General features: G+C 35.7%; 1 long non-coding RNA gene across 1 annotated transcript in view; it reads right to left on the bottom strand.

Annotated features, from left to right (window-relative positions):
- Positions 1-1,545: 1,545 nt before the first annotated feature.
- Positions 1,546-13,516, bottom strand: part of LOC144017676 (uncharacterized) — a 121,270-nt gene continuing 109,299 nt past the window's right edge. The window contains exon 7 of the long non-coding RNA XR_013283227.1: positions 1,546-4,825. This is a non-coding gene — a long non-coding RNA (uncharacterized LOC144017676). The remainder of the gene's footprint in view (positions 4,826-13,516) is intronic.

Genomic DNA, 13,516 nt, shown 5'->3' with positions numbered 1-13,516 from the left:
TTAGCGCTTGCACTGTCTTCAACATAACTCAAGTTAGCGTGGCGGAGAAAACAAAGTATTTAATTTTCTCAAGATGCTGCTTCAAAGCAATATTTTGCCTTTACCATATCAATTTGGAATATGCGGTGGTAACTCCAGTAAGTTACAGTTGCATATTCCAAATTGATTGCACTTTTAATTTGTAATACACCCACACAAGCCTTTTTACACACTACACTTGACTAAGCAGTTTTCGGGGGATGAAAGGTTTAATATTTTTCTCAAGCTGCTGAATCACTCACTCGGCTTTCGCATAGCTAAAGTTGACTTTGTCCAAATTGATGGCAATTTTACTTAGACTACACTAGTCCTTCTCTAGTAGCAGGGCTATGATGTGTTTTATTCTGATTTATTTATTTATTTTTGAATCATATTAGAATAAAGTGTAATTGCACATCCACTACAGTAGGTGGCAGTGGCGTCCTCATTGTCAAAGAGTGCACACGGATTATCGTTTTTTCAAAAACAAAATGTCAACTTTTTGTTTATAACTGCTGTGGCGTCAATTTTGTTTTTAATATAATTGAGGATACAATATTGTATTTCATACTGATTGTAGTTTTATTTTGCATGCATCCATTCATAACTTGAAGTTAGCGTAGCAGATTTATTAAAAACAAAGCAGAATAAAATGTTCTTTATTTCTCTCCACCTGCTGTGCTATCACTGGGTCTACCTTGCCATGGACTAAGTTAAATATGAATTTATTCAAAATTGATGACAGTTTAAATATGGGGCACACTCGCGCAAATCTTTAATGTGTTGCCTTTAACATAATTCTTCACTCGCAGCCATTTTCACTGAAGCAACTCCCTTAGCTGTTTTACTGGACTTTTTGCAAGGTCCACAGAATATTGTGTTGTATTGCTATAAAAACATGGAACCTACCAAAAAAAAAAAAAAAAAAAAAGATTAGTCTCTGCTTTCATAAGGGAAAAAAAAAAGTATATTTGGATCTCTTTCCGCTTTGAAGCAATTAGTATTAGAATATAGCTAAGCTTCCGAATTATTCACAAACCTGTTGAAAACATTGGGGAAAAGAGCTTGTTGCAACATGGCCCTGGTTGATCTCCTATACTCTGCTGCCACCTGCTGGCCTTTTTTTTTTTTTTTTTTCTAATAACTACCATTGCTTTAAGCGACCTCTTCAGGTCAGAGGCTGCATCAAAGCCTTCTGTATGCTCTAGCATTAAAACAAACAAACAAACAAAAACAAAGAAAAAAGTGTAAATACGTTTGTGGGACCATGGCAACATTTAAAATAGAACGTGTTTATACGTTTTTGGGCGCAAATGAGTTAACGCCCCCTTGTCAAAATCAACATTTGTTATTTCCCTCAAGCTGCTGTACCATCATTTTACATTTAACAACAGAATTTATTTCATTCAGTTGTAACACGGGATACACTCACAGAATGTCAACAATGCCTATAACGTGCCTAGAAGTTCGCTGTAAAAGAAGCAGCAACAATAAAAACAAAATGTGTTCATTTTCCAAAAACAGCTACTGTAGTTAGTTAATAATATTTGCGCAAAATGTGATAAAACCAACAATGTAATTTCACCAATGATAAGCGGTTGACATAATGAATGAATGGTTGGATGCAATAAAAAAAAAAAAATCTTGATATTGTAGTAATAATGTCATAATAATATGTGAATGTTATTGGGTTCATTTCATTTTCAGGTGTGTCTCAAAAAAAAAATCATAATGTAAAACATTTTCAGTCCAAAGTTCTCCGTTTTATATTTTGAGTATACAACATAAATTTACATAAGCAAATTGGAGTGTTAAAATTTTGGTCTTAACTGTTCTGTAGTTGATTTCAACCCTCAAAGTGTATTTTTAACACTGATTTAAATGGTCAGTGTTGGAGTTGTTTGACAGTTGATTTTAGGCTTGACCGATCGATCGGACGGACGATTTATCGGCCACGATGTTCTTAATTTTGGAAGATCGGTTGATCGGCCGATCCCCTAAAAATAAACCGATCTTTTCCACCAATTTCATCTCCCTCCTCAAAGGTCAAAGTCAGCCACTGTCCTCTTCTGCTGAGATGACTAATAGGATTTTCATTTTTATTTAAGAGAACTACTTCATGTGCAGTTAAAACAACACATTTGGATTATTTCGTCGATATTGTTCAATGTTTTATTATAAAACAAGATTGGAACACTAAAGGTATATCCTAAGGTGACATGGTTAAAAAAAAAAAAAAACTTTTGTGTTGCAAAGTTTTTTGCGAGGGAACAATCTTTGCGAGAGAACGCAAAGTTTTTTTTTTTTTTGTTTTTTTTTTTTTAACCATGTCACCGTAGGGGCTCCGTAATATCCTACTTGTAATGAGAAAAAAAAAAATCGGTATCGGCAAAAATCGAGATCGTCAGGTCAGACTTTTTAAAAGATCGGCTGGAAAATTGTGATTGGTGCAACCCTAGTTGATTTATTTGGTGTTAAACCAACTCTCCAGTGGGTTTAGCTCCGCCCATTTGATTAGAACTGCTCTGCTGCAGTGTTAGTTATGTGTACTTTGTTTTTAAAAAAAATAAATAATAATTCTTGTCTTTTTGTTCATGACTTGAAGTATTACATTTTAGGGTGCCACAATCTTTAACACACTTTTTATAACGTAACTCAAGTTAGCATAAAAAAAATGAACTTTTTTTTTTTTTTTTTTCCACTTAAGCTGCTGCACTATATTTTTCCTTTTAAAATACCCGAGGTTCCATATATAGATTGCAATTTGAACACTTAAAAATAATTGTGAGTGACTTTGGGGGCATCTATACGAACAAATTGCTTTTAATCACGCCTTTAAACCAGTCTGGGGAATTGGGCCCGCTATATAGCACGTTGATTTGAATTTGCCTTTTGAGGAAGCGTTGCAGTTGGCACGCGTCTGCCGGCAACAGACTTGAAAAGGGCTTCAAATAGGGGGGCCCGGGAACGCCGCGGCCCTCGGCGAGACGCGAGCCCAACCAACATCACTTTCCCAGTTCACAGCGGGGTGCATCGCAGCTCGCCGCCGAGCGCTCCCTTACCATGTGGGTCTCGGGGTGTTTTAACAATGTTTAGCTCCATTTCCTCCGCTCAGCATAAGCCTCTTGTCACATTTTTGGATGGCTCCTCCATAAATTGATGGTGTGATTCCTACAATTTTCGGGACAGGCCTGAATGACAAAATATGCAACACAACATTCGATAAGCGAGGTGGCTGGCAAGCGGCGAGCATGTGCACTGGACAGGCGCTTAGTGTAAATGTTTACAACCCCCCGCTGAGCTCGGTGCTGCCGGGAGTGGCTCGCGTCAGGCTGAATGGGGATGCCCGCGTCGCCGTGCGCCCGCCCGCCCGCTTCCGCTCAAACCTTTGAATGGCTGTCAAACTTCTCTCGGCAAACACTTGACGACCCCGCCTCGGCGCGGGCCAGATTTTAATTGGCTGGAGAGGAGAATGGACTGGACATCATAGTGGGCACCTTTGAGCTACGGTATTGTTTGTAAGCCATTAAAAAATAAATAAATCAACCACAATAGACAAATAAGATACTTTCTTCATCCCATTAGGGAAAATAAACAGAAAATGGAGCAGAGTAATAAAATATTACTAAAGTATAAAAAGAACCACAGTGGAAATTCGTTTATGTGCTTACATTACAGAAAAAAGTAAACTGATGAATAGTATTGAAAGATGGAAACTTAAGACATTTGACGTAAAAAAAAATAATAATGTGAGAATACTGAATAGAACCAGGTTTTTCAGTAATCGATGAATCTCAATTGTTTTTTCGATTAACTGATGAATCGACAAACATTTGGTAGCACTATGTTATAACTAGTTAATAGATCATTAGTAAGCTGTTAAGGAATTATTAATGATATGTTAAGAATTTAAGGATTTATAATGCTGATTTAAGATAATATAATAATAAACTGTTAGGTAATGAATTATAGTTAATCATTTATAACTATACCTAATACCTACTAAATGAGTAATAGATCAAAAACAATCTATTAGTAAATTACTAGTGACTTGGTGAGTATCAGTTAATAGTTTATATGTTATTGGAACATTATTCTTCATTTCCTCATTAACTGTGAGTAAATAACTCAACAGTTTACTAATGATCTATTAACTAGTTATAACAGTTATAAAGTGTTACCAAATATTTTAAATTCCAGCCTTTTATTCAAAAACAGGTGATTATTTCAAATTGGCATTGCAGAAAATGAACAATCAACTTGATCATGTTTTGCTTCTGGTTTGCTCCATGACAAATGTTGAGCATTGTTTTACAAAGTAAAGTAAAGTGGAGGTTCACAAACCGGAAAATATTTACTGTTGAGAGACTGAAATTTTCATGAATTGGACAATTTTAAATTAGTTACCAAAATAATTACAGATCAATGTGCTGATCGATTAGTTGTCTATAAATTAATTGTTGTACCTCTAAAGTCAATTAAAGGAACAAAATATTTACTGCAGGTTCTACGGTGGACAAGTGGTTGGCACATCGGTCTCACAGTTCTGAGATTGGCGGTTTGAATGCGGTCACTCGCCTTCCTTTATGCCGTTTGCATGTTCTTCCGCACTTGCAAAGGTTTTTCCTGAGTCGCCGACTTCCTCCCATCTTCCCAAAATAAGGTTCATGACGACTCCAAATGATCTTTAGGTGTGAATGTGAGCGTGAATGCTTGCTTGCTTGTCTTTGTTTCCTGTGATTGGCTGGCAACCAGTCCAGGGCGTATCCTGCCGCTTCCCCGAAGTCAGCTGGGACAGGCTCCAGTTCTGGATAAGCACCGTGGAAAATGAATGGATGGGTTAAACATGATTTCATTTATTACATGGAACTGTATTATATAGCTTAAATGTACATGTTCAAAATATATGAATATGCATTGAGATAACTTTCAGAAGCACAAGAAAATATGATTACATAGTGTAGGTTTTATGAAGCATGAGCAATATATTGCCACAATATTAGCTACACTTGTAATCACAATATAAGGAGATCCTCTGTGTTATAATGTCACTAAAACAATTTATAAAAATATGTATTTACTTGTAATGTAACAGACTGATTTTTTCATTTTCTTTGAAATAAACACTTTTTTTTTTTTTTTAAGTATTCTTGAGTCCCAACCATCTCTCACTCCATTTTGTCTTTAACATAGCGAAAGTTAGCATAAGGAAAAAAAAAATCACGTTTTCTTTGTTTTGTTCAAGCTGCTACACACCAAAGAGTAACATCTGATTACATGTGTATATTCCAATTAGAAGGCAAATTTACTTTATATCACACAAACATACACAAACAAACTTGTCTTTAGCTGCTAGCATAACCGAAGTTAGCTTAGCAGATGGTTAAAACATTTTTCTGTAATTCTCAAACCGTCTTGCCTTTAACGTAACTGAAATGACCTAGTTCTTTTCACGTAACTTGAGTTAGCTTAGCAGGTTTATAGAATTGTTGTTTCTTACGGAAGCTTAGAGCTGCCAATGTGGAGTAAACATTTTTGGCTGGCGAGTATGGTCGAACATAGTCGCAAATATGTTCGAACATAGTCGCAAATACGTTGAAACATAGTCGCAAATATGTTCGAACGTACATAGGCTTACATGCTACAAAGTTAGCATACCTTCCCATAATGCCACGGGGTATTCTCAAGTGTAATACCCCATTGCATTATGGGGTGAAAAATGACGAACCTAAATCATGCACGGCAGACATAATAAATGGTAAAAGTTATGAATAAACACAATGGGGTTTTGTTTTCACTCGCGCATGCACAAATAATACCCCGTGGGATTATGGGAAGGTATGCTAACTTTGTAGCATGTAGCTTACATGTACGTTCGAACATATTTGCGAGTATGTTTGAACGTATTCACGAGTATGTTTGAACGTATTTGCGAGTATGTTTGAACGTATTTCAATACGTTCAAATATATTTGCGAGTATGTTCGAACATACTCGCCAGCCAAAAATGTTTACTCCACATTGGCAGCTCTACACTTCCGTAGTTTCTTTATTTTTATCAAGATGTGACACAATCACTGGCTTCATTTTGCTTTTTAATGGAACTGATGTTACTATATTTAATGTTGACAGTAGTTTGTAATTTTAGGATACACTGACATAACTTTTAAAATAGCCTAACCGAGCTCAAGTTAGCTTAGCATATGTCAATGTTTTTTATTGTTGTGTTTCGTCATTCATTTGATTTATTACTGGGTAGAACATCACATTGAGAGCCTTTTTAAAAAAATATATTTTAGCTACAAGAGGGAGTGGGAGTATTAGAAACGATTATTAAGTAAACTACGGCTACGTTAACTAGTATGCCAATTGTCAGAATGTGCGATACATTTGAAGTCGTCAACTCCTTTTAAAGGCATGTAATCATCCGTCTGTATGCTTTTTGATCAGGCCAGGTCTGTTAATACGTCTTTTAAAGGGGGCCTCAGCGCCAATCCAAATAAACGCCACAATGTCTTTTTCTCCCCGTGTCAACACGCAGGCTGCCGACGCTAAATGAAGGTTTAGATGAGCACCCGCGAAATATCAAGACGATGTCGGCGCCGATTCACAAAGAATGTCAAATCTCGCCCTTTTGTCACGCGCATCACCCGCCGTTCGCAGATAATACACAAGTTTTATTTGATTCCCTGACACTCGGCGAGATAGACGCGGCTGTAAATAAACAAGCATTGTTTGGCGGAGGGGTAAATATATGCGTGAACTTCAAATGACAGATCAATGAAAATGAATAGGCAAGCCTTCACGTAACATTTTTATATTTTTGAAATCTAAATGAATGCCAGCGTTTGGAAGAAGAGCCAAGGGGAATTAAAGGCTGAAAGTGCAACGCAAGGAGGAAATCGACTTAATGCCATCACACTTCCGCCCTATTCATTGCCTGGGAGAGAGATTAGGTTATATATCTGCTGTCAAGTGGAGAAGTTCACCTCAACACAATGATGATCAAACAGACATGCTTGAACAGACATGCTTCATAATCTCATCCGCCATTGTGCCTCGACTACAGGTTGAGGAGGAAATCTTAGACAGGGCCAGATTAAATGTCTGATGAAATGTCGGCGAAATATGACTGGAAGCCTGCTTGAGTTTTTTTTTTTTTCTTCTTCTTCTTTTTCTTTCCCCAACCCACATAATCGCTATTAGTAACACACGCAGCCGCATACATTTGAAATTTCAACACATTTATCGGTTCGGGATTGGAAATTGTCACCAACTGATGGCAGCGTTTTATGGCTAATTAGCGGTGTGAAAGGGGAGCTTTTGAGGCTCCCTCGCAGAGGAAGAAAGTGCGTAGGTTTGTGTCGTACCCAAAAGGCACATTTGCGGAAAAGTTTGGCGGCGAGCAGCGAGCGTGGAGTGTGCATAACGAGATGAAAAGTGGAGCTTTGTACGCGTTTTAGGGAAAGTTAAGGCGATGTTTGAGACCTACAAAAATAGAAAATTGTCATGATTACATTGGATATATATATGTAAGATTTTATTCAAGTAAATATCTGTGACAAGCTTTGTAGAAGAAAGTAGAACCAAAAGTAGAAAAATGTTATTATTATGCAAAGTTGTGCGATTAATTAGTTAAACATTTTTAAGCACTAAAATCTGAAGGACGATAAAGCTAGTATTTGAGCAGCGAATGTTTGCGAACTTAGTGAATTTTGGTGTTCGTAAAAATGTTTAACAAAATTTATTGAACTTGTCAGAAACATTTTTATTGTCACAAAGTATTTGGAACATGTTCAGAGTGTTTTTTTTTTTTTTTTTTACTGTCTGCGAATATATTTTGAATTTTTTTTTACGAACTTTGACAAAAAAAAAATAAAAAAATGCTGCGTTCATAAGCATTTGTCATTCGGTGAGATATCGGTTTAAAAGGTCAATTTAAAATTGGGTTAGCTTAATTAAACTTATTTCTGTATTTATTTAATTTTTCACTTAAATTTATAAGCTGACACTGGGAACTACCTGCATTTTTTTTGTTTTGGTTTGAAATTAATATAAGTGATTTTGACATTTCAGATGTAAAAATTTGGGGATTTTTTTTTTTTTTTTTTTTTTTTACAATAGAACATTTTAGGGAGATATTGTTTTGCAAGAATGTTAAAACGATGTCTATTTTCTGTATGTTTTTAATTAAAAGAAAAACATTCAACATATTGAAAAATTGTTTTAAAGGCATTTCAACAAAGTTACATTTTTTTTAAATTATTATTATTTTGATGCAAATAGTTTGTCTTTCAGTGCAAATGAATATCAGCTCCAAATATCGGTCATCGGCCTCCTTGCCTGTTAATAATTGGTATCGGTATTGGTAGTTCAATCCATTCAGTTGTGATCATCTTTCCTTGCCTAGATTTGAAAAAATGAATGTGATATCAAAGATCCCAAAAGCAAGGGCCCCACTGAGGGGCCAACATTTCTTACGCTAGCGAACGTTGATTTCACGTCCGGGTTCGCACATGGTCGCAATGTTCGCTTAACATTCTCTAAACGGTTTGAATGTTTTTTCTTGTGGCAGGGAAACACAACCTTGATGTTTTCATTATGTTCGAAATTTCCTTGCGGCAACAAAATCCATTAAAACTCCAGACGAACATTTAGCGAACATTTAGTGAGCAAGCGCAAATTTTTCGACACCTTCGCCAACACGCGCGAACATTTGGGATATGGGCTTAATTTTATAACATTAAATTTGTGAGGTACATGAGGGCTGAAGTCGCGAGTACCCATACCTTGAAATATGACCTGATATTGGTACTCGCCCATCCCTAAAATAAAGTTTTGAAGATTTTCCAAGATCTAAAAAAAAAAAAAAAAAAAAAAAAAAAATTGCAAATGATTCCGGAGCTCATGACATCAATCTGCATATTTTTAAGTCATTCAAACCCCAAAATGTATAAATACGTTTTTAAATACTTTTTCCTTCACTCCCAAAAACGTATTTATACGTTTTTTTACGTTTTCTGATGCTAGAGCATAGAGAAGGCTTTGATGCAGCTTCTGATCTGGAGGTCGCTATGGAGGAGCAATGGTTGTTTTTACAAAAACCGGCCCGCAGGTGGCAGCAGAGTATAAGAGATCATCCAGAGCCATGTTGCAACAAGCTCTTTTTGACAGTGTTTTCACCAGGAATGTGAATATTGCTGAAACCTAGCTATATTATTATGCTAATTGCTACAAAACGGAAATAGATACAAATATATATATTTTTTCCTGATGAAAGAAGAGAGAATGTTTCTTTTGGTAGGTTCCATGTTTTTATAGCAATATTCTGTGGGCCTTGCAAAATCAGTGAAAAATCCAGTAAAACAGTGAAAATTCAGTGAAAATAGCTGGGCGTGAATGAGTTAATGAAAATCATTTGGAAAAAGAAGTAGAAGTATCAGATAAATATCAAACGTTCTCATTAAGCCCCGCCTTCTTGCGGCGCATCATTGTGACTGGCCATTATTTCATTGGACGGTGTCACATGTCAATTATTACAGGGACAATAGTTCACCCTTTTGTAAATGTAGATGTTTGTTTATGGGGTCATATTGTTTATTTAAATTCATAAATAATGTGAATAATAAATTAGATACATGTACAAAAATAGTATGAAATTAAGAAATATACACAATGTTTTTTTTGTTTTTATTTAAATAGGTAAGTGTTTGGAGTTTGGGCAAATGTAGAATATTTTTTGTATTGTATTTGTATATGAATACATGAAAGTTACCCCCCAGAGCAAACCTCCTCTATTTCAAGTAGGCAAATTCTTCACACGCTAACTTGAATTGCACGGGTAATCCTTCCAAATATAGATATACAAGTGTGGAAATAATTATTCAAATAGCTTGTTGCGCAAATCGCGTTAATGTAGCGCGTGACAACGTTTTTGATTCCCCGCCGCGAAACAAAAGCAAACATTAAAAACGGCCTTGTCTTATTTTTGTAATCTGCCGGCTTATATTACGCTGACAAGTATATAATCGATACAAATAGTTGTGAAGTGTCTGGAAATAGGCGGGCGATTTCCACTGCTGTTTTTTTTTTTTTTTTTTTTTGCAGCTGCAGCGTGGTGTCGAGCAAATGACACCAAGCTTTGATGGCTTGTATAGCTTTTTGAGATGAGCCTCTTTATGCCCGCTTGCCGCGCCATTATGGCTTTGTTGGAAAGCTTGTTTACCTGCTGATAACATACACTGGTGGATTCGGGAGCAGCGATCCAAAAATCTGCTGCCAAAGTCACTCAAGTCTCATTGTGCTGCGGCAAGGGGGAAGAATGAAATGTTTACGCGGAGGGGAATGCAAATGCTAAATGTGAAATCAAACTATGGGACCAATAAGGGATCAGAATAACTTTGCCAGGTTTTATTTTTAGCCCAGTTGCAATGCTAGATTTGTGCAACTCTCTTTTTCGTTTAGCCTCTGTGCAATTGGCTTTGCTCAGTTGGCTGAAAAGACTCTAAAACTGTAAGGTTCTTTGTCAGCCTCGGTGAAACAAAATGTCTCCTGGGCCTGCTACAATGTGGGATGCATTTAATACCCAATTCAGATTTGACATCTCTTTTCTATCTATTGAAATCACTGCTTCTATTTAACAAACACCTGAAACAACACCCCAAATCTCACTACTCGTCTGTACAGGAACTGAAGTCTTAGCAACAGGCAAGGAAGACAAGTGGAAGCAAATATTAAGAATTAATGTGAACACTGGCATATAAACGGAAAAAATGTCTTATTTTGATTCAGCACAAAAATAGCCACTCTGCTTTCATGGAGGACGACAGAAATGTGAGCGTTTTTTTTTTTTTTTTTTTCCCTACAAGCGAGAGTCTGAAATTTCGAGGATTTGGACAATTTTTGCAAATGTCTTATTTATCTCTTTAGTCACTACTTCTTATTTATTTACTGATGTTAAATGTATTTGTTTAAAAAAAAAAGAACTGTATTTGCACTTCAAAATGTTTGCTTTGTTCTTGTTTCTGCAAAACTGATGTTTGTTTACGTACAGCAATGCCTGTTCTTAAAGCGCTTTATAAATAAATTTGAGTTGATTAAGATAATCAGTCTTCTTTCATTTACATGAACAATTACTGTTGATATGCTGAAATCAGAGGATTTGGACAATTTTAAATAAAAAAAAAATGGCTCCAAATGATTACTCGATTATTAAAATTAATTTGATAATCGATGTTGATTAATCGATTCATTTTGACAGCTCTAAAGGTGTGGAATGATATTTATGATGAAGATTTTGGTGAAAATGTAACATAAATGGAAAAATGTGGAATGATATTGAGTGATGAATTTGAAGCTAAATGAATAGAATGATATCCTTTAAAATGATATGGAACTATACTGATGAATAAAACATGAACAATATGTTGTGGAATTTTTGGTATGTGTGAACTGTGGGAATGTTGGAAATGATTCCCAAGGTGGAATGAATGAATTTAAAATTTTGAATCAGAATGATGTAGATCTGTTATATTGAATGTGTCATTGGGAATGAATGGGATTTTTTGGGGGAGTGAAAAAATGTGGAACTGTGGGAAAATTTTGAATTGTTGGAATGAGAAAAAAAATAATAGCACACATTGCGTGAATTTTTGGAACATGTTGACGTTCGAATGGTGAGAATCGGTTGAGAAATGTGGAAGGAGAAGCACGTCAAAATAGTGAAGAGGCTAACATAATAGTTATAAAGTTAAATGATGTCACAATAATCATCGATGAATTTAATAATCGATTAGTTGTCGATGAATTGTTGCACCTTTGTTGCACCTTTCAAATTGATGGACTACCATGCAAGAGCTAATTATAAGCCCCAAATGTTTGTTAGCTAAAGCTGAGACATTAGGCTATTAGCAATTTTGCCTCTGAATTGACCCAAACAAACTACACAGAATGGAAAAATAATCAAATATTGATAAAATACTTGTATTTTTAAAAGTCCCTCAGTCAATTTCGGACGCATCTTGCAGATGATTTAAAATACAGTGAATTGTAGCCTTTCATTTGAAGTGTGAAAATCAAGCGCTTCCCTTCCGCCTTTAAACCAACTAAGACCCCACCCCACCTCCCTACACCTTCACATGAGGGGCTGAATTGAGATTGTCTAGCACTAGACATGCTATTAGCCGCAATCGTATGCTTCCAATTGGGATACAGAGAATGGCACGCGACTCCATCTGGCGCCAATCTGAAGATAAAACGCGATCAAAAGAGGATCAAAAGGCGGCCGGCTCATTTGTGATACCTTACTCTAATACGTGGGATGTGATGCTTAGCAAAAACGAAAAGGGTCAAGGGATAGCCCCTTTGGTCGGGCGTATGAAACGAGCTTGGCCAGACCTTTGTTAGCTGCGCTTTCCCCGAGCAGGCAGGTCTCCAGGGGGCCAGCAGGACCCCACAGACGGGCGACTAAGGGGGCCAGGTGACCCTGTCTCTGAGGTTAGCAGGAAACACTAAAGAGGGATGGGCCGCGAGCTGAGGAGCCACCGAGTGCGAGTGTGCGAGGCTGGTGATGGCAGCTGTCAATGGTTTGGAAGGAGAAGCAGACAGATTGTGCGTTCTGTTGGTGCAGCCAGTTCGCCACCTGGCAGGCTTTTCCTTGTTAGAACTTCTTGCTGTTTCTCTGCTCATCACACAAATGTCGCTCCTCTCATCCGCCGTCGCCGGGGGAAGTTGGATTTGTCAAAGTGTTTCACGCCGATTGCTCAGTTCGGCAATTCTTGCAAGTGCGATCTGGAAGGATCGCCATTGATTGAGAGCTGTCCGCGACAAAAAGCCCTATGCATATATTTAGAACTTTTATTGAAAAAAACAAAAAAAGCTGTTTTATTTTTTTGCTGTCCAGATAATAACCTTATTTATGGATTGATTGAATTTTTATTTTATTTTTATTATTATTATTATTATTATTATTATTATTGTTATTATTATTATTATTATTAATTCAATCTCTGGTGTCTCTGGTGTAATAACCTTATTTATTGATTGATTGAATTTTGTATTTTTATTTATTATTATTATTATTATTATTATTATTATTATTATTATTATTATTATTATTATTATTATTATTAATTCAATCTCTGGTGTCTCTGGTGTAATAACCTTATTTATTGATTGATTGAATTTTTATTTTTTATTTTATTATTATTATTATTATTATTATTATTATTATTATTATTATTATTATTATTATTAATTCAATCTCTGGTGTAATAACCTTATTTATTGATTGATTGAATTTTTATTTATTTATTATTATTATTATTATTATTATTATTATTAATTAAATCTCTGGTGTAATAACCTTATTTATTGATCGATTGAATTTTTATTATTTATTTATGTATGTATGTATGTATGTATGTATGTTTTTATTTATTTATTTATTTATTTATTTATTTATTTATTTATGTGCTTATTTTGTATTATTATCATTATTA

The sequence above is a fragment of the Festucalex cinctus genome, chromosome 1, assembly GCF_051991245.1.
Source record: "Festucalex cinctus isolate MCC-2025b chromosome 1, RoL_Fcin_1.0, whole genome shotgun sequence".
Taxonomy (NCBI): domain Eukaryota; kingdom Metazoa; phylum Chordata; class Actinopteri; order Syngnathiformes; family Syngnathidae; genus Festucalex; species Festucalex cinctus.
This window is presented reverse-complemented; position numbering and strand designations above follow the sequence as displayed.